This window comes from Heterodontus francisci, chromosome 37, assembly GCF_036365525.1.
Source record: "Heterodontus francisci isolate sHetFra1 chromosome 37, sHetFra1.hap1, whole genome shotgun sequence".
Taxonomy (NCBI): domain Eukaryota; kingdom Metazoa; phylum Chordata; class Chondrichthyes; order Heterodontiformes; family Heterodontidae; genus Heterodontus; species Heterodontus francisci.
Genome location: NC_090407.1, coordinates 28,067,507 through 28,090,239, shown reverse-complemented (window position 1 = coordinate 28,090,239; position 22,733 = coordinate 28,067,507). Strand labels below are relative to the sequence as shown.

General features: G+C 40.2%; 1 protein-coding gene across 5 annotated transcripts in view; it reads left to right on the top strand.

Annotated features, from left to right (window-relative positions):
• Positions 1 to 22,733, top strand: part of prdm2b (PR domain containing 2, with ZNF domain b) — a 177,420-nt gene that overhangs the window by 12,761 nt on the left and 141,926 nt on the right. Inside the window, exon 1 of one of the 5 annotated variants that reach the window (XM_068017435.1) lies at positions 2,148 to 2,165. The exons of 3 other annotated variants lie outside the window; for them this stretch is intronic. The gene's annotated coding sequence lies outside the window, so the exon portion shown is untranslated. Of the gene's footprint in view, positions 1 to 2,147; positions 2,166 to 21,534; positions 21,553 to 22,733 lie in introns of those variants that run through there. One more of the 5 variants, XM_068017436.1, reaches the window with a different exon arrangement.

Here is a 22,733-nt window from a genome sequence, read left to right as displayed (position 1 = left end):
CCAGACTGTATTGTAGAGGGAGTTCTGTTTCATTGGAAAGAAAATTAAGGGACAGATCCTAGGGATTCATTAAATGTGATATTTCCAAAATGAATTGAGCAAATTGTGCATATGATGGTCACTTGTGTTTTTTGTCGTGTCTACCAGTTAAAAACAATTAAAAAAAAAAATTAAAACGGAAAGCAGACACGCTACAGATAGATGTGTTGCCTTGGGAAATAAGTTATTTGGATAGTGCGTGATGTGCATTTTTCTTCACTGCTTAGTTGCTAGTTGTAATTCCATATTCTAATACTGTTAATTTAAATGTGTTTTTTATCAGGTTGTTACTGACAGTATGGTTGCTTAAGGGAGCACTTGCTTAGTTTGTGATATGTCTTTGTCCATAGTATATAAAGAGAAAATAGGTGTGTTGCAGGATACTCCCCAAAGAATGAAAATAGTTCTATTATCATTGCAAATGGCAGTAATGGGCTGAGTTGTGTAAAAATAATACTTTCACTAGTATGACTCCACAACCAGTTAGTGTTCTACTTGCAGCTCTTTTGGTATAATTATTGACTGCGACAGTGACACTGCTGTTACTGGTCAGAATGGAGATGATCAGGTCAATCCCTGATCAATCACACTGTACGTGACATGGATTGATTTTATGCACATAATTTGCATTATGTAATCATCTACCATTCACTGCATTTTGCTGGAAAAATAACCCTGCCTTTATTGGGAGACTTTGCTGTAGTTTTTGGTCATGAGTTTTGTTGTGTTTAGTTCATGGAGATTGTCTTGCAGATTTTCAGCATCCACAGTATTTTGCTTTTGATTCTTTTTAAATAGACTCCGTTTGCTGTTGTGCATTGTTTAGACAGTCAATTTTCTGTTTGTTGAGTAAATGGACTTTGTTTGCTGTAAGTCCAGCCATAAATCCCACTCCGCCACCAATTCATTGGCTGACATAGTGGAATTCATTGTTAACATTGGTGTCATTACTTTGATAATTATTTCAATCTTTGACAGATCACTGATATTGGTCTACATACTCCTTTTTATGTCGCCCAAAAAACACTTCAAAGCACTTCACATGGAATGAGTTACATCACAATACAATGATGTATCAGCTGTTTTGCACACTGCAAGATCCCACAAACATCAATGAGATAAGTAACAGTTGAACTATTTTAGTAATTTATTTTTATTTTATTTATTTAGAGATACAGCACTGAAACAGGCTCTTCGGCCCATCGAGTCTGTGCCGATCATCAACCACCCATTTATACTAATCCCCTATTCCTACCACATCCCCACCTGTCCCTATATTCTCCTACCACCTACCTATACTAGGGGCAATTTATAATGGCCAATTTACCTATCAACCTGCAAGTCTTTTGGTGGTGGGAGGAAACCGGAGTACCCGGAGGAAACCCACGCAGACACAGGGAGAGCTTGCAAACTCCACACAGGCAGTACCCAGAATTGAACCCGGGTTGCTGGAGCTGTGAGGTTGCGGTGCTAACCACTGCTGATTAATGTTGGCTGATAAACCAGGAAAAGCCCTTTCTTTTCTTCAAACAGTTTCAAGGGATCTTTTCTGGATATAGCTACAAAAAGGGCCTCGGTTAATGTCTCACCTGAAGGGCCAGTTCAGATTGAAGGTGTAAAAGCTTGCTCTGGTGAAAGTTTAACATTGCACCATGTTGTTTTGCTTCATGCTGGTTTTAAGGAATACATTTGGACAAGAGAATCAGTTAAAGCAGCTTTGTGACATCACCGTTCATACCAGTTTAAATAATCAAATTTCATGTGGTGTTACATCACAAAGTAGCTTCAACTGTTTTTTTTTGCTTAGACTCTGAAAGCTGTCATGTGAGGAGTGGGAATGAGCTGAGTGATAGCTCGCAAATAAGTTGCTATTTTGTTAGTCTCACTGGTAAAGATAGTGTCTCAAGGCTGCCTGTGCTGTTTCCTTTACTGCGTCAACATTACAAGACAGCTGCTGTATTCAGAGAGCTCTTGTTTTTGTTTTATTGAGCAACCAGCTGACTGGCAAGACCCATAAAATAGGAGTCCATAAAGGTTGGAAAGGGCAGTAGAGAAGCGATGAATAGCGGTAGACGGTATGCATTTTTTTAAAAGAAAAAAATCTGAGTTATGAGTCAAACATGGAGGTGTGTAACTGTTCAAATGAGAACTTTAAAAGAAGCAAATTAAATCTCTTTAGTTTGCACTATTAACCGTTATGAAAACAGTGTTACTTGACTGTTACCTTTTATAGGCTTTTGTTTGCTTGCCAAATCTGCTGACTTAGGGGTAATGTGTCTTACTTATCTGCAGAGAAGTGACTTCTGCCTTTCATAGTAAACTGCTCCATCTCTACTGTTGTGTTTACAGTGCCACTTCATACCTGTGAGAGCTGATGTTGGTTATCTGTCATTGTGTTTTCTGTTGGCTAGTCTAATGGGATGATCATGAAGTAGGGATATGAAATATGAAGGCGACATTAAAACTCCATTCACTACATTCAAGTTTAGATGCAAAGCAACCACAGGATCAGCAGTGTGTGATAATGAGTCAAAATTTAATAGATGTCTTAAACTAGTGAGGTTTTATCCACTCTTCAATTTACATTCCTTGTTGTGACTCCATTACTAGGATATGTATGGTCCAAGGGCCTTGCTCAAATGGCTATTTTTCACATGTGAACATTATTTGACCGTACCTGGAGTTTTGATCCCCTTACTTGAGGAGGGATGTTGTTGCATTGGAGGCAGTTCAGAAGAGGTTCACTAGATTGATTCCAGAGATGAGGGGCTTGTCTTATGAAGAGAGATTGAGCAGTTTAGGCCTTTACTCTCCAGAGTTTAGAAGAATAAGAGCAGATCTAATTGAGGTATATAAGATGATTAAGGGGATTGACAAAGTAGACTTGGAGAGGATGTTTCCTCTGGTGGGGCAATCTAGAACAAGAGGTCATAGTTTTAGTATAAAAGGTAGCAGATTTAAAACTGAGTGAGGAGAAATTACTACTCTCCAAAGGGTCGTGAGTCTGTGGAATCCACTACCCCAGAATGTGGATGCCGGGACATTGAGTAAATTTAAGGAGGAGATAGACAGGTTTTTAATTAGTAAAGGATTGAAGGGTTATGGAGAACGGGCAGGAAAGTGGAGTAGGTTCAAGGGACTGAATTGCCTACTCCTGCTCCTAGTTCTTATTTACAAGGAGGATACCAGAACTGAGAGGTTATAACCATCAGGAAAGACTGAACAAGCTCCGGCTCTATTCTCTAGTAACGAAAAAGCTGAAAGATGACCTGAAAAGTCTTTAAAATGATCAAGTTGTTTGACGCGGTAGATGTAGAAAAGATTCTTCAACTTGTGTTGGAGGGGATGGTCCAAAACTCGGTGTCATAAATATTAGATGGTAACTAATAAATCCAATAAAGAATTCAGGAGAACCTTCTTTACCCAAAGAATGGTTAGAATGTGGAACCTGCTACTGCATGGAGTAGGTGAGGTGATGCGTTTTAAGGGGAAGCTGGGTAGGTACAGGAGGGAAAATGGATTAGAGGGATATGATATTAGTGAGGTGGCAGGAGGCATGAACCTGTTGGTCCTGATGGCCTGTGCTATAAATTCTGTGTAGCTGTGATGTGAATGCTGGCAGGCAGTATCCAATTGTGGATATCAAATGTTGCGCCTGATCCTTGATCACATTTCGTGCTGTTGCCATCAAATAACCAAAAGCAAGCACCAGGCTGATCTGTCTATTTAACACCACTACTTGAACCAGGAACATTGCAGTGTTGTAGTACCAAGACTGCTTCCTGGCCAAGATTAAACTTCAGGTCATTCAAAATCCTGCTGTCTGATCACTCCTGCCGTTGCAGACCTACGTTGAAGATCCTCCTTGTCAGTATGGCTTGGAGACATTGACCTCATCTGTGAGCTATAGGAGAGCTTTAAATCATTGGGCCTGACTACCCATCATTGAGATGATAGAAACTTTGGAGTGAGTTTGTTAATCAAAAGTGCTTCATCGATATTCAACAGCTCTTGAATATCTGGCTGAGCATTGAGGTCAGATTAAGGAATGCCGCCCCCACCCAACGCCCAACAGTTCACTAAATTTTTTTATTCATTCAGGGGATGTGGGCATCGCTGGCTAGGCCAGCATTTATTGTCCATCCCTAATTGCCTTCGAGAAGGTGGTTGTGAGCTGCTTTCTTGAACAACTGCTGTCCTTGGTGTGTAGATAACCAACAGTGCTGTTAGGAAGGGAGTTCCAAGATTTTGGCCCAGAGCGAGTGAAGGAATGGCGATATAATTCCAAGTCAGGATGGTGTGTAGCTTGGAGGGGAACTTGTAGGTGGTAGTGTTACCATGCATCTGTTGCCCCTGCCCTTCTAGGTGGAAGAGGTCACAGGTTTAGAAGGTGCTGTCAAAGGAGCCTTGGTGAGTTGCTGCACTGCATCTTGTAGATGGTACACACTGTTGCCACTGTGTGTCGGGGGGTGAAGGGAGTGAATGCTGAAGATGGTGGATGGGGTTCCAATCAAGTGGGCTGCTTTGTCCTGGATGGTATCAAGCTTCTTGAGTGTTTGTTGGAGCTGCACCCATCCAGGCAAGTGGAGTGTATTCCGTCACACTCTGGACTTGTGCCTTGTAGATGGTGGGCAGGCATTGGGGAGACAGCAGGTGAGTTACTTGCCACAGAATTCCCAGCCTTTGACCTGCTCTTGTAGCCACAGCATTTATGTGGCTGGTCCAGTTCAGTTTCTGGTCAATGGTGACCCCCCAGCATGTTGATAGTGGGGGATTCAGTGATGGTAATGCCACTGAACGTCAAGGGGAAATGCTTAGATTCGCTCTTGTTTGAGATGGTCATTGCTTGGCACTTGTGTGGCACGAATTTTACTTGCCACTTTTCAGCCCAAGTCTATTTAGGACATTTGGGTGACCAGGTAAACCATTTTATTGTATCATTCTGTTATTATCTAGGAAGGTAGGAATGTAAGGGACTGAAAAGACTCTCGTGGTCCATCTGACTGTCTGTCTAGGAATGGAATATCGCACTGTATTTCTCATGTATCTCGTTACAGTTCAGGATTTCTGACTTTCATTTATAAGGATTTTTATTAAACTAATTACTCAGATGAAGTGAAATTAGGGACTGGGGATAATCAGGATATGTAGATATACTTCAGTCCTCATTTTAAAGTCTTGGCTTTGGTTCTTCTTTTCATATGTCTAGCTTTATAATGGAAACAGCTGATGTAAAATTGTCATGCTGCAGTGTCTTTATTGGCGGTAGGCTGTAAGTAGAGAGTGAAAAGTTTACATGGGCAATTTCCATTATAAATGGGAATATAAGATTTTATAATGGAAGGAGTTGACAGAAAGTGTATGCATCAAAATGTTAATAGCAACAGTTGTATAATATATTTTTTTTAAGTTTAGCATTAAAATTACCCATAGCAGCCAATGGGCAAGGGAGGAAGTATATATTTTAAAGGTAGACGATCCAGATTGCTTGAATCCAATATTGGATGACCAGTTAAATATTGGGAAGGTCAAAGCCATTGTTTTTGTACCACAAACTCCATTCCCTGATCACTGTCATTGTTTAATTTAAATTGTCTTTTCTTTCTTCCTTTTCTAAACTTGATGCTATCCTCTCTAGTAAAATCTGTGACTATTAAACATACTGATGTTTATATGCTCTTTTAGGATCTTGTATACTGTCAGATTGCTCCTAAACTTTCTATTCTGCATTGCAAACATTCCAGTCTCTCATTATGGAGTTGCTTAATTCCAGCTATCAATTTAGTTTTCCTTTTCACTGTCTGCAGTTTCTGACCACCATTTTCATAATACAGTAACCAGAATTACGAATAGAACTCCACATGGGTCCGGACCATATTCTTTACAACCTTGCTTGTAATAATGCTGCTAAAGATGTTAGTTTTTGTGGGGTTTTCTACATTCTTCCCTCCCCTGTTTTTCTCTTTTTCTCTCCTCTCAAAGTGGTGACACTTGAGTATAGTTACCGGGTTGTGCCAGTCTTCTGATAGAATTTGTGGATGTTTGTTTTCTTCAAGTGTGACCTTTTGGTATCTCTTCGATTGTGGATGCTATTCTGATGTCCAGTTGTGCGATCAGCGGGAGTGACATCCTCTTTTGACCTTACCACTGTTCTCTGTGATCAACTAACTCAGCACAGATCAAGAATCCACCCCGAGCCTTCTGATCTGTAGCTTAGTTCTAACCAGGCATCTTCACCCAGTTGACATTGGGAAAGCTCCGCTTTATTTTTAAGATGTTTTCTGTGTATGAATGTGATGTGATAACCAAATTGTGATCCAGCAAAGTGTTTCATTGTACTGTCATGCAAACCCCCCCCCCCCACCTGCCAAGACTGAGGCACACATTATTTTGCCACATAAATGTTAAAAATTAAAAATTACAAGCCCCTGACTGGAAAGACATTTACATAGTACCAGACAATATGGAAACAAAGGGAACCAGTCTCTGCCCCCAATACACAAAAGAGACCTGGTCAAAGCAGTTGGTCATGTGACCACCTGCTGACCAACTAGGGGAGTTTTAAACTGGAGAAGCAGATTTTGAAATCAGAAAGCTGTGTGCTCATGGACTGAGAACATCTCCTCTCCTATCTGCCCTTGTCTTGCTTTCACCAGCTTTGGAAAACCATTGAAGGCACATAAGCTCAAAGAAAGAAAAAGTCTCCTACGCGAACAAGGTTTAAAAGGAACACTGGGCCCCAAAGAAACGCAAGATCATATCTTTATTCAAGGACTACAGCGAGCTCGAAGCACAGTAACAAGAGATTGCCTCAAACTGTTCTACTTATCTTTTCTTCTCTTTTCTGTCCCTATTTGCATGTGTATCGCGTGTGCATGCCAGCATTGGCGCGTCGTATATCCATCGGCATTAAACGTATTAAAGTTTAAGGTTTAATACATTTCATCTTTCTTCTTTAAACCAATGAAAGCCTGTTTCTGCGCATTTCTTTGCCTTATAATTGGAAAGTTGTGAACAAGGATTCACAAAGGGGGAGCTCAAAACAGTGTGTTTAAAATTAAACCCAGTTACAATAAGACCAGGTGAGAAAGGTGTCTGGGCGTCTGTTACTATCTTCACCTGGTCATAACAGTACACTGTTCCTATTTTCCAGCAACCACAACAGATATTGGATTATCAAAGGTTTCTTAATCGGTTTTGAGTCTGCCTTTTTGTGCAATAATTGACCAGTGCAAATCATTGCTTTGGCCTTTCACCAAATGTGCATGCATGTCTCCGCCTGATAGATATACATGGAAAAGAGCCCAGAATTAGAACCTGGCCTTTTGCGAGTGTTCAGTTCTACATGCAAACGGTGATAGAAGTTAGGAATTGTTTCTTCTGGGAAGGGCAGTTGATTCTGGGTCAATTGTTAATTTTGAATCTACAATTGATAGATTTCTGTTAACCAAGGATATTGAGGGATATGGGGCAAAGGCAAGTATGTGGAGTTCAGCCACAGATTGGCCATGATCTAATTGGGCGAACAGACTCAAGGAGCTAAATGTTCCTATGTTCCAAATTCTCAGGATTCCTGTAAACTGTGGAAAACACGAGAAATCTTTCAGTTTGTACTGTTGACAAAAGAAGTATGGACTCTTGCAAATTCAATTTTCGCAGTACGTTTCAAAAATCACCTGATCTTTAGGGAATCTCTGTTCGTTAAATTGTCAAGAGTCTGGGCTCAAGATCAAGAGCATTGGATCTAATGTTAGTGAGATTCTGTTTTATTTGGAAAGAAGTTAAAAAGCAAGTGCTATCACTGATGAATACTTGCAACAGAACTTTCCTCATTTGTTTTCTTGAATAACCTGCAGAATTTCATTGAAGCATGGCAGTGAAATGTTTGTACTGTGTCCACCTGAATTGGGAAAGGCGTTGGTGTTTGGTTGTGCCAGACCTATATAGTATGAACTTGGATGATGTATTGATTGCTGCAAGTTGTCCCTGTCATTGGTAATGATCGGAACAATTTAAGGTGACAAGTTAAAGCAGCTTTAAATCAGTTTAGTTCTGCTTGTGGCACCAGCTCTCATAAATTTAATATTATTGCCAGCCTAGCTGAATTGTACAAGCTGCAGCCATGATCAAGGTGACTAATCTGATATAAAATCAGCACAAGAATATACACATTTGTGTGTGTCATGACAAGTGCCAGTTTCCCTATAGCATTTAGATATCCGTGCACTGATGAAAACATTGAATTTGTTTACAGAACTCACCTATAGTAGAAGGTGGAGGTGTTTGTTGGTGTCCCGCCAGCATGCTTTGTTGAATGGTAATTTGTTTTAATCCACTGACGAGATCTGAATTTATATTTTTTAAAGAAATTTAAAAAGGAACAGATAAAAGATGACTTTGCTAGCAGCTTAAGAGGGCCATCTAATTTACAGCACCGTATTCTACATTGCAAGGCATGTGAGATGGAGATGAAATATCTGCTCATCCCAGCAAGAACCAAGACCCAGGATCTTTTAAGGGAACTTTAGCAAGAAGAAATACACTGCTAACTACCGTGCTTGGATCATTCAGTGACTGACATGTTACAAGCCCCCTGTCCCCCCCTCCAAATCTGTGGTTTTAAGCTGTTGTTTCTCTGCAGCAAGTTGAGAAGCATCTGGACTCTGACACGTGCAGACCCAAGTGAGGCCCTCTTCCCCCTCACCCTCTCTTTCTCTCTCCCTCCCCCATTCCAGCTTGCAACCTTCGAACCCTGCCTGCTAACTGACCACCTCTGCATACTTCGGCTACGATCAGAAACCCCTTTGGAGGAAGTTATCCGCATTGTTATCTCTGAGACCTACCCAATCAGTCATCTATTGCTTCAAACTAAAAGCCTCCGGACCACTGAATTCAACTAAAAGCCAGCCGAATCACCAAACTCCACAGACTGTATGTCTTTTTTTTATTCCGTGGATTCTAACTTGACCAATCTACCCATTGCCCCACTCTGTAACCTATTCGTGTCTGAGAACCTCTAGTATGAAAGTTGCCACGTAGTTTATTATTTTACTTAGTTCAGTTTAAGTATAATAAAGTTAACCTCTTTTTGTTAAACTCAGGAAAACCTGTCTGGTTCTTGTTATGACCATAGCAAGTAAGTAATCAAACACCTACTGAATTGGCCAGTACATCCACTTAAAAAAAGAATTAAACCTGTTGTGCTCAAACAAGGAGAGGGGATAAAAGGGAAGCCCTTTGACCCCCTCCTCATCTGATCGTAACAGTTGGCATCATCTCAACAGGGAGATATTATATTCATGAAACATTATTCTAACTTGTATTATTCATAATAAGTGTAGCACATAAGAATAAGAAATAGGAGCAGGAATAGGCCATTCAATAGGTGGCTGATCTACCTTAACTTCACCTTCCTGCACTATCCTCATATTGCTTGATTTCCTTAGTATCCAAAAATCTGTTGATCTGACTTGAATATACTCCACAACTGAGCATCCGTAGCCCTCTGGAGTAGAGAAGAGCAAAAGTTTATAACCCTTTTGAGTGAAGAAATTTCTCCAATATTCAGATCTGAATGGCCGGCCCTTTTTTTTTGAGGATATGGCTCCTAGTTCTAGACTCCCCAGCCAGAGGAAATGTCCTCCCAATATCTACCCTGAATGAGATCACCTCTCCTGCATTACAAAGGTGACTGCAGTTCAAAAAAAACTTCATTGGTTGTAAAGCACTTTGAGGCATCTCTAGGGAATATAGGCCTAATTTCCTTATAGGAAAATCCTCTCATCACAGGAATCAGTCTAGTGAACCTTTTGGGGCATTTTATCCTTTCTTGGGCAAATATATCCTACCTTAGGTAAGAAGACCATGCAGTGATTTTTAACAGTTTTTGGTGAAGTTAATTATGTGCTACGACAGGAACAAACTGAAACTCTTGATTTTTTTTAAAACTGCATGTTACTTGGGGTAGAACCCTTAAGTATTGCAGCACAAAGCATACATTGTGATGTATTGTGACTGGAACAACCTTCACGGGCACAATGCTGCCTTGTTATGGCACAGTACAGGCTATTTTATGGGAGCAAAGTTCCATCATTTGTCCCAGATTCCTTTTCCTGATCAATCCTATAGGCAGTTGGATGTGTAGGCCTCCGGTGAGGAGAGAATATAGCTCAGCTGTACTGTCCCTTGATATCAAACTGTGCTTGAGAAGGTGCTCAGCCACACGTGGGCGTAGAGCACCTTTGGGGGGGTTAAAACAGGAAATTGCAAAATGACACACTGATGGACATTGTCCATGATGCTCTGCATGGTTAATGTGTGATTGATTTTTCAGAGGGTTAACAGTCACTGTAGTTTTGTTGGATAAAAAACAAATTATATTGGAATAGCCAAATATTTTCTGCAGTTGCATAGAAATAAAAGGATGCGCCTGGATCAGTGCTTCAGTTGAAAACAAACCATTCTCAAGAATTGCGATGCTGTTCTCATTATTTGTTGACTTGCTGTATTTGCAAAAATTTTTGTGTGGTACTCCTGAGGAGTTGTTGAGTCTATTGATGCTGGTTTAATCCAGTAGTCACCTCCAAAGTCTTGAGCTGCCCCAATGATCTTATAAAATGCCACCCAACTCTCAAAACTTTGCTATGTATGCCATGTCTTTCATACCCAACATCCACGTTTCCTCTGACTTCCACTAGCCACCAACCCCCCCCCCGCCCCCCCCCCAAATGCTTCTGCCATCTTCAGCTTTATATGCAGCATACAAACTCCATTCTTTCAACTTGAATTAACTGTATGTGTATGGCTGTGTATTTTCCCCCTCTTTGCTGCACTATCACTAACTTCCAGCCATCATGTCCCAGACCTCCTCTTAACCTTTCCTCTTCTCCCAACCTTCAAAGGATGCTTCAAAATCCACCTGTTCAACTATGCTTTTACTCATCATCTGTAACTTTTTTCCCCCACTTTCTTCCTCAAATCATCTGTATGTGAACATAACATAAGAAATAAGAGTAGGCCATATGGTCCCTTGAATCTGCTGTGCCGTTCATAAGATCATGGCTGATCTGATCTTGGCTTCAACTCCACTTTCTTGCCCCCCCCCCCACCCCACCATAATCCTTAACTCCCCTATAGTTCAAAAATCTGTCTATCTCGGCCTTAAATATATTCAATGATCCAGCTTCCACAGCTCTGAGGTAGAGAATTCCAATAATTCATGATCCTCTGAGAGGAGAAATTCTTCATCTCCATCTTAAATGGGCAACCCCTTATTTTGATACTGTGGCCCTTACTTCTAGATTTCCCCCATGAGGGGAAACATCCTCTCAGTATCTACCCTGTCAAGCCCCCTCAGAATCTTATGTTTCAATAAGATCACCTCTCATTCTTTTAAAAAGGCTTTGATTTGCTGAAACATTTTGAGTTAACTATTCTATGTATCTACGAACAGTAGTGCAAGTACCACCTGGGAAGGTCAGAAAATTCCAACCAACATTTAGTAAAAGCTGGCTTGTCATTTCTTGTTTCAGCAGCTCCCCCCAGGCTGATTGACATCAATTCCTTCATCCACCTGAAGTCCCCCAAGGCAGACGCTCTAATATTGTAGGTAGTAGAGGGAAAGGTGTTGCAGAAACAACCTGAAACTTAAAAGTAAAAGTGAAAATTGAGGTAGAGGGATGGACTTTGTTTTGCACATTTTCTACTGTTTATCTATAGCAGTGTGCCTGTTTCAGGGACTTCTGGTGGGTGCAAGCCCCCAAAAAATTTAAGAACCACTCAAGTAAAAATGACAGCTGACATCAGCAAAGGTATGTGTGTGTGAGCTAGCCTACAATCATTTTATTGTTGTCACCTATTTGCCAACGTTAATTTCACTTACTCTGAGCCCAAGGATTTTGATACAATTCACAGATGCAATGATCAGCTCAAGAATTGAATTCACTAGTGCTCTCCTTGACTGGTCTTGATAAACAATCTACATCAATTCCAACTCATCCACACTTCCCTACTTCCATTTGGGGTCAGCAACTCCAAACTAATTTCTTCAATGATACCATCAGCATTCATTATTTAAACTATTGTAGTCTCCTCTTAAGTAGCAGTGTTAAAGTTGATTTAATTTTTTTTAATAACAAGTATACCTTAATGAAACTAGTTTTGAATGCAGACCTCACGTCAATAGTTACTGAAATTTTCTTGTATGCTAACCGCCTCCACAAAAAAGGTTCTTCTGCAGACTTGTGGTGCAATGGAACAAATTATTCTAGTGTTATGAAAGTGATTGTTTTGTTAAAATATTTTTTGAGGAATTCATAGTCAAACTGAAGAAATTTTGCACCAGTTTTTTTTTCAAGAGGGCCATCATGAGGACACTGAACTGGTTTGGCAACAACGTTTACTTGGGTCATGTGACAACCAGTTAAAAATAGAACAGAGACCCTGGTAACTGGGGGAGATGTGGGCAGAGAAGTGATGGTCCCGCGTCCATTGAGTGGACATGCCCGGGAGCAGCAGTGCGCGCCTGAGAGAGCAGCAAATTTGCAAGCTTTTGGTTGTAGTGTCAGTGTTTATCTTCTGGAATGAGATAAAGTTAGAGCCTGCTGAAGAAGGATCACGGAGGAAGAGCCCTGATTCTTGCAGAATGTTTAAAGAGTCAAGCCTGCAGAAGGAGGAGAGAATTCCCAAGGAATGAGAGAAGACTACAATCCAGCTCAGCTTTCCAGCACCTCTCTAAAAGACCCTGAGAAGTCCACTGTGTCCACTCATCTCGTCTCCTGTCTTTGAAAAAAGCCTGCTAAATTAATTCTCAACACTGTCTGAAAAAAAACTGTTCTAAAAGATCCCAGTGACCTATCTACATGCACTCAGAGGCGAGACTGTATGCCACTTTTGGAACGCAACATATCTCATCTGTTTTCGTCAAGAATGAGCAAGTATTCAACACGTTTTTTGTCTATAACCGAGCTCTGGACAAAAATCCCTTTTATTTTTCTGGTTAACCAGTGTATGTGAGTGTAAGGGGTTAAGGTAAAAAGGGAACTATAAAATTTCAATCTGTGTTTAGGCTTTACTTCATTACAGGTTAAGACTTGTTTCATAAATAAACTGATTATTTTGTTGTTCATTAAAGAAACCTAGTTAGTGTTTTGTTCTGGGAAAATTTGAGTGTATGATTGACCCTATCAGTAAGTGGGGAAATTTAAATATATGCTGTGACCTGTGGAGAAGTGGAACTAGAATAAGCAGTGCACTCCTCCCACTCGATCGTAACACTACCACAAATTTCTGCTTTCATATGTTAACTTTAAAAAATCTAAGAACATGGTTAATAGTAAAGAAAGACTTAAAAGGCGGGAAATACACAGGTTTCTTTACATCTAAAAGAGATCAATCTTTGGGGTGGAGACCATTGATCAGAACAATTCTGATAAAAGGTCCAGGCACAAAATGTTATTGTCTTGTTTCTTTTAGATGCTGATTGACTGCTTTGTATTTTTGCCATGGCTGATGAAGGCAACAGTATTGAGCAGGGATTAAGCGGAGCTGGGCTAGGCAAACTTTGGATGGACTTTATTCCTTGATCCACTTTACTAAGCCTTGCACATATTTCCTACTTTAAAATAGATACTTTTGTTAGCAATGATATTTTAAATGTTCTTTTCAATAGTCACCACTCCTCCTGAACTCCTGGTAGGCTATGAATATCACAGGTGCTGGTGGATCTTTGTTACTTCATCCATGTGCCTTTTCCTCGTGTAAACCTATATAGTGAGCATTTGGTGGCCTTTTAGACCATCAGGCCTTCATAGAAGCCTGACCTTGTCCTCTCCAAATTCCACAAAGGCACACTTCTTCTAGCACGGGTCACTGAACAGAGAGGGGGAGTGGTCCTAGTTAATCTTGCTTCCTTTCTCCAACTACTGAGGACAATTATATTTCCTTTCTCCCTGTGCCGTTACCCAAACCCCCCCCTTTACCACAGACGACTACCACCACCACCACTAACTGGTGTCCTGGCACAGAACAGCTTTTTTTAAAAAAAAATATTTTAATCTAATTACCAAGATCTTTTTGTATGTTGCTTAGATTGGGTTTACAATTTATATATAACATAGTATTTCTGTCTTTCAAGGTGTGTGCACAAAATTGAAAATTAACTCATTTAGGAGTTTACAGTATCACTTTCTAGCTGTGTAGCATTTAATAATAGAATGTGTGCCTGTGATGGCTTCGGTCTAGGAGGAGGAGAGCACTGGACCATTGTACTGTGCAGTTGGGGTGAGATCTAACTAAATCATACATTTTAATATCTTGTTTTGCCAAGTAATTTAAGGAAAAAATCACTTGTGCACATGGCAAGAATGTAATAAAATAACTTCTTGTATTCCCGTAGTCCTGAATTGCAGCAGTACCAAAAAGCTGATGACTTGTTGTCCTTGGACCTCAAAGAAGTTGGTGTTACAGTATGAAGCCTTGTTATTATCTGTAAATATTGGAAGTTACTGAAATATTTGGCATGCGTTTAATCTAGCAAAGTATTGGTTAAGAGAGAAAGAGGTATTCAATTTGTTCCACTTAAACACTGTGAACAACAACGTGCATTTATATAGCATCTTTAATGTAGTAAATGTCCCAAGGTACTTCATAGGAATGTTTTCAGACAAAATTCAGTAGAGATCTGTAGTGATGGGATGGTTGGTATCAAAACAGAAATGGTATAAATATCTTTGTGGGGAGATTAACTAGAATTATGGAGAGGAATGAAACTAAAATGTTGGGGGATGGGGGCGTGTTAGGGAAAACAGAGTAGATGTAGGTAGCTTGTTTTGGATGTATAGGAGGTAAGGATGTAGAAATGTTTTATATTTTAAAAAAAAAATTCAACAGAAGATAGCTAGATTTTTTTAAACTAAGAAAGCAAAACAATGAGAATACAAAATCGAGCGAATCCTAAATAAAATTTGCATATTCATGCAGAGGATAATGAAATAAATTGTTGAACTAGTCATTGAATTAGAAAATCATGACATAATGACAGTGACTTAAATGTGACTGCAGTTAAGGCAGTAGTGGTAGCGGTATTAGTTAGAGACAGTATCATAACTGTAGAGTGCAAGTACTTAAATAGAGAAGTGATCCAAAAAGCAAGCACTTTTGGATTGAACTGAAGAATATTAAGGAACTGATTTTGCTAGAAATACATTGAACAATGGGAGAGATGTTGAGAATGAAGTTTGTATGTAAATTAGAGAGGCATATGCCAACAATGGAGTCAATAGTGTTGGAGATTTTCATTACTGAAAAATAGACTGGGATAGGGAAAATAGTTTTAAAATGAGTTTGTTTTTTGGAGTTTGTTCATGACTTTTTTCTTTTCCTCAGTCAATATATTGCAACTAAAACGAGGAAGAAACAACTTGTTGAGTTAGTCCTGGGAGTGAAATGGAGTAAATAGGTTACATAAAAGTAGAGGAACAGTAAGCACAATATAACTAGGTTCAGTGTAAGAATTTAAAAAAAAAATTGAGGGCAAAGATCCATGACTGAAAAAAAGTAATTGGATTTTTTAAAAAAAAGGTTCTTGCTCAGGTTAAAAAGAAGGAAACATTGGCAAATAGAATTGATCAACAATGAGAAATAATTATACAGGAAGTGGATAATTTTGAAATCAAGTGATTCCCAGTAAGGAAAAAAAGGGAGAATATCGAAGGCAAGGTTCCATGAGTGAGTGGGCAAATTAAATTAAATTTGAAACTAGGAAGCATTTTGTAATTGCAGGGCATATTGTACTGATATGATGAGGTGAAGGAGGGGTTGAAAGGCTCCCCTCTTGTCCCTCCTTGTTTGACCTCAACAGGGTTTATTTCTTTTAAACAGTGGATGTACTTGCCAATTCAGTGAATGTTTAACCCTTTATGTACTATGATCATAAGAACCAATAGGGCAGGCTTCCTTGAGATTAAACAAGAAAGAGCTCAGTTTATTGTACTTGAAATCAACACCCGATTTAAGTTTAGTTTAGAGATACAGCACTGAAACAGGCCCTTCGGCCCACCGAGTCTGTGCCGACCATCAACCACCCACTTATACTAATCCTACACTAATCTCATATTCCTACCACATCCCCATATATTTCCCTACCACCTACCAATACTAGGGGCAATTTATAATGGCCAATTTACCTACCAACCTGCAAGTCTTTTGGCTTGTGGGAGGAAACGGAGCACCCGGAGAAAACTCACGCAGACACAGGGAGAACTTGCAAACTCCACACAGGCAGTACCCAGAATTGAACCCGGGTCGCTGGAGCTGTGAGGCTGCGGTGCTGGCCCCTGCGCCACTGTGCCGCCCCAAGTAAAATAATAAACTACACTCCAACATTCGGATGCCTGCACGTACACACACACACAAATAGGTTATAGAATGAAGAAGAATAGATTGGTTGGATTAGAGTCCAGAACAAATAAAAATATATAGTCTGTGGAGTCAGGTAATTCAGTGGTCTTCCAGCTGAACTCGTGGTCCTGAGGTTTCTGGCTGGTAGAGGTGGCCACCTGGTTCAGGTGATGTCGATGGTTTTCTCCTGGAGAGTCTCTCTGCAGCAATGATAAACTTGGATGCTTTGCAGCCCATAGGCAGGTCTCGAACTTGCCGCATTGCCTAGAGAGAGAGACAGACCCTCACTTGGGTCCTGCACTGGGCAAAAGCAGGTGCTTGTCTGCTGTAGCGAAAGAAACTGCCAGTTTTCACACGGATGGAGATACTGTCACATGATTGTCCTGTGCATTCTCTCATTTTTGCAATTTAATTAGATCATGTCCAAATTCCAATCTCCTCAGGGCCCCATTGTTTCAATGCTTACCCTTTTGAGGTTCAACTCCACCAGTGTTAATGTTCCAAGATGGCTTTGAATGTCTTGTTAATTGAGGTGTGGCAGATAGCTCATTCAAAATCCGCAAGCCATAGTTCTGATGGGAGATTAACCAGATGTTTGTCTCCACCTCGATACCTTGGTATGTAAGGTATTTCGATGCAAATTGCAGTGGCCATTTAGCTGCTTTCTTTTTAAAGTTTAATTCAAGTTCTTTGTCTCCTGCTTTCTTTTTAAAGTTTAATCCAAGTTTCCAACCAATGGATTAAAAATCATAATTCGGCATAGCGCATGTTCATGACCATACAAATGAAAGCTATGGCAAATATAAAGATTTGAAGAGGAAAGCTCCAATAAAGGAATATGAGAGAAAATGAACAAAAGAACATAATTAGCAATGATAGTCACATTAGTAGTAAGAGGATAGTCTTAGTACTAACATAAAGGTAGGGCTACTAAGAGAATGGAGGCAAGCTTTTATATTGGAGGGCAGAGATATTAATTAAGCACTAAAATAAAAGCAAAATTCTGCAGATGCTGGAAATCTGAAATAAAAACAAGAAATGCTGGAAATACTCAGCAGGTCTGGCAGCATTTGTGGAGAGAGAAGCATAGTTAACATTTTAGGTCAGTGACCCTTCATCAGAACTGACAAATATTAGAAATGTAAAAGGCTTTAAGCAAGTAAAGTGGGGGTCGGGCAAGAGATAACAAAAGAGAAAATGTTGATAGGACAAGGTCACAGAGAAGGTCGTGGAACAAAGGGAAACGGTGTCACTACCAAATGCATCTTCCCCTCCCTTCCCCTGTCAGCATTCCGAAGGGATCGTTCCCTCTATGACACCCTCGTCCACTCCTGCATTACTCCCACCACCTCGGCACCTTCCCCTGCAAGCGCAGGTGGTGCAATACCTGCCCTTTTACCTCCTCTCTCCTCACTATCCAAGGCCCCAAACTCTCCTCTCAGGTGAAGCAGCGATTTACTTGTACTTCTTTCAATTTAGTACACTGTATTCGCTGCTCACAATGTGGTCTCCTTACACTGGGGGGACCAAACGCAGATTGGGTGACTGCTTTGCGGAACACCTCCGCTCAGTCCATAAGCATGACCCCAAGCTTCCGGTTGCTGGCCATTTCAACACCTCCCCCTGCTCTCATGCTCACATCTCTGTCCTAGGATTGCTGCAGTCTTCCAGCGAACATCAACACCAGCTCGAGGAACAGCACCTCATTTACTGATTAGGCATGCTACAGCCTGCCGGACTGAACATTGAGTTCAATAGCTTCAGAGCATGACGGAGGCCCCCCCTTTTTATTTTTAGTTATTTTTTCTTTTTTATTTGTTTTGTTTTATTTTAGTTTGTTTCTACTGTGCCTACTCACTGTCTTTTTTCATGTTTGTGCTTGGGGCCAGGGCTGTTCCTTTTACTGTCAGTTGACACCATTAACATACCGTTTGCCTTTGTTCCATGACCACCTCTGTGACCTTGTCCTATCAACCTCTTTTGTTATCTCTTGCCCCACCCCTGCTTTACTTGCTTAAAAGCTTTTACATTTCTTATATTTGCCAGTTCTAATGAAGGGTCACTGACCTGAAATGTTAACTCTGCTTCTCTCTTCACATATGCTGTCAGACCTGTTGAGTATTTCCAGTGTTTCTTGTTTTTATATTAATTAAACACTTTGCCTCACTTTTCAAAGAGGAAGCTGATACTGGGATTGTGAAATTGTCAGAACTGTTAGTAGAGATTATTATTCAAAAGAGAAATTATTCCAAAGAAGTTATTCAAATCTAAGGTAGACAAAATAACAGGACCTGAAGATTAACATCCACACCTTGAGGGAATCTAAGGAAGAAATAGCAAACACTTTGGCTATATTTTGTCAAGGTTTTATGTAAAGGAAAATTATGCCGAAGGACTGGAGGGTGGCAAATGTAACGCCCTTCTTCAGAAAGGATATTGGAATAAACTAGGAAATTATAGGTTAATTTCCCTTATTTCAGTTGTTGATAAATGGGAAGCGTTTATAGGATGAAAGAACCTATACAGAGATGAGGAGAAATTTTTTTTTCAGGATTGAGAGTCTTTGGAACTTTCTCTTCCTCAAAAGGTGGTGGAAGCAGAGTCTTTGAATATTTTTAAGGCAGAGGTAGATAGATTCTTGATAAGCAAGGGGGTGAAAAGTTATCTGGGTAGGCGGAAATGTGGAGTAATCAGTTCAGCCATCAACTGGCGGAGCATGCTCGAGGGTCCGAGTGGCCTACTCCCTGCTCTTAATTCGTATGTTCGTATGTAAATTACTGAGCACTTTTATTTGTAATTAAGAGTACATCTGAGCCAAGCTGAGAGGATTAATGTTGAACTTTTAGACCATAATTAGGCTATAGTTGCAGTATTGTGTGCAGTTGTAGGCACCTCATTATCGTAAAGATATATAAGCAATGGAAAAGGTGTTGTGCAGATTTAAGACATCACTTATGCGGGGTTACTTATGAAGAGAGACTTGAAAAGTGGGGACTTTTTTCACTGGAGCTGTGAAAGCACTTCAAGATTGTGAAGGGTTATGATAGGGTAAATAGTGACGATCGTTTCCACTGGACGGCAAGATGGAACAAATTTAAGATAATTCCAAAGGGAAGGTGAGAAAAAAATTCTTCATATATAGAGGGTTGTTACAATGTGGAATTCTCTGCTGTAAAACAGTGAAGCTGAGTCCATATGTATTTTTAAAAGAGAATTTAATATTGCTTGAAAAGGAAAAATAGGGTGTGGAAACAAGCAGGCCTAATCCATTCATGCGGTGGCTCCTATAAAGAAAAGCACTGGCACACATTCAATGGGCCAAATGACCGATCTCTGCTGTAGCAGTCTGATTCTATAAAGTATTAGAGAAATTAAATGTCTGATGGGACTTTATTTTTTGTGTTAAAGGTGTGATATAAATGCAAATTTATGCATTTAACAGGTCACAACAGCAAACAAAATTTTGTCAGACTTCTACTGAACCAATTCCAGCTGTAATAATCGCTAGTTCTATTAGTACTAAATTTGCCCCTTTTGTATTCTGGGACAACAAATGGCGCAGGATTTCTATATGCATGGTTGCTGAAAGGTTGTGAGAAATATTTCTATATATTTCTTTTCTAAACTGAATTGTTGGAGATTGGGATATCTTTCATTAATTTTATTCCTTCAGAATGATGTCTTTAATATAAAATCATATCTTGCATTGTATTAAAGTGTTGCCTTTGCGTTCAGTGCAAAATGAGTTTTGCAATCTTCAGATGCTCCTGTCTACTGCAGAATTAAAAATTCTGAAAGGTGGCATTTATTAGGAGCCCTGAAACGAAATCTGAAATAAAAATAAAATGCTGGAAACACTCAGCAGGTCAGGCAACATCTGCAAAGAGAGACGAGCGTTAACGTTTCAGGTCAATGACCTTTCATCACAAAAAGATGCTATCTGACCTGTTTAAGCATTTTACCAGCATTTTCTGCTTTATGACCCTACCAACTCCCCAAACTACATTATAGTTCTTCAACCCCAGCTTCCTCTAAGTACTTCATTCCTTTTTCCCAGTTTGTATGTTATCTGTTGCATGTTCTCATGATGTCACTTTCCACATCAGAACTTCCGGCACATTGCCCTTTTTCAGCCAAGAATTTGCATCCACTGGATCCATCCTATATCCTGCATTTCTGAACTCACCCCACCCCTTCCACCCCATCATCCTTTGCTTTGAACAGTCTGTCATTTCCACTGCCTCCAGAATGATCTCACCAAACACCTCTTCCCCTCTGCTCTCCTCTGCCTTTTTTCCTTCTCTTGGACTGTTGGAGCCTGCTGTGCTTTGCCAGTTTTTCCATACTTGCGTATCTATCTGCCTTAAGGACACTCTTTACCTGCACCCACCACCCCGCCTCACTAGTCACTTTTCTCTGTTTTGTAAATGTCTTTTAGTTTCTCATGCCTCATTTTTGTCTCGTGCTGATTTCACATCAGCAATTTAGCCATCTCCTGTTTTCCACTTAAGTACCTTACAGGTTATTCTGTTTTTGTGTGCGTGCGTGCGTTTTCCTTTGCCTCCCCCTTCCCCTTGTTCTATTTTAAATGTTGTTCATTTGTAATATCTTCCAGTTCTGACAAAGTATCTATACCTGAAATGCTAATTTATCTGTTCTCTCCACAAACATACTGATGTTTGTCTTCAGAATTTTCTGTTTTCTTTAAATTTCCACTGGTATTGCGGCAAGCTCTGTGAGGCTCACGCTGCAGAAGCTAGCTATTGGCAGTGCTTCATAAGTGATGATTTTAAGTACTGGCCATTTGCGAAGCGGCTTCAATATTTTTACCTCTTCCTCTAACTGTTCATAGTTAACCAATCGTTCTTTTGGTTGCGCATTGCATTATTCCATGAGAATGAAGTGTGATAATTGTCTGCTACCTTGACAGCAGGCTATTGATTAAGCTGTTCTTTATGTAATATTTCACCTGAGAGAATCCTGTACCTTGTACTTTAAAAGAATGATTCTTGATGTCTTTTGCTGTTTCTTAAATTGTTCTGTGGCTCAATCAGGATGCATCCAAAACTCATTCTAGCTGTACTGTATATTTGGTTCAAACCCAAATCTGTTCAGGTAAAGGAATTGGGCACCTTCACATTTAATTTTAACTGCAGAGTGTATGTTCTTCAATAAGTCCCTGCACTCTGGATCTTGATAATCAAGCCATAGACTTCGTGAAAGAAAAGTCCTGAGGGAGCGTGTAACTGAACCATATAGACTGGAAGGTTCCAGGTTTGATTGTTAGTCTGTGCTGATATACTAGATCTTTTAAAATTGGTTTTGAATTATGGGCAGCACTGATAAGAGCGCACTTATTGCCCATCTGCAGTACTAGCAATAGTTTGTACAGCATTGTGGCTTGCTCGGATGCTTTATGGGGCTTTAAGAATCAATAGCATAGTGTGGCCTAGAGGCACTTACAAGGCAGTCTGGGTAAGGGCGGCATGCTCCCTGCCCTGAAGAACATTAGTGAAACAGTTGGGTTTTTATGACTATCCGCAACCATTTTTATCTGGTGCTAGCCCAAAATGACTGGATTTGTTTAATTCAGTTGCTCAGATTGCCTTGATGGGATTTGAACACACAACCTCTGGGATGGGTGCATGGGTGTTCTAATTTAAGTTGATCCTGAGCTCTGAGTGCCAAACTCGCAATTATAGTTAATTTAATGGAGTAATGTGTGTGTCTTATGGAGCCCACGATTAACCTTATCAGATTATGTTCAGACCAGCTGCCACTTTTAATTTCAAAAAAACTGGTGTTCCCTGCTGCCATTCTTAATGAATTCAGTAAGTTTGCTGATATACTTATTAAAACCAATATAAAAGCATCTTAAGGGGGAAAATTGTCTTTTTGTATAGTGCATACAATAGGATAAGCACTGTTGAAGACTTGGTTAGAAAGGTCCCTGAAGCTACTGTGCAAGCCCATTAGGGACTAAAGTGGCAATCTGTGTGTGGAGCTAGAGGATGTAGGTGAGGTTTTAAATGATTACTTTTCATCTGTGTTCACTATGGAAGAAGGACGATGTAGGTGTAGCGACCAGGGTGGGTAATTGTTATACTTGAACAAATTAGCATTGAAAGGGAGGAGGTATTAGCGGGCTTAAAAGTGGATAAATCCCCAGGCCCAGATGAGATGTATCCCAGGCTGTTCTGTGAGGCAAGGGAGGAGATTGCAGGGGCTCTGACACACATTTTCAAATCCTCTCTGGCCACGGGAGAGGTGCCAGAGGACTGGAGGACAGCCAGTGT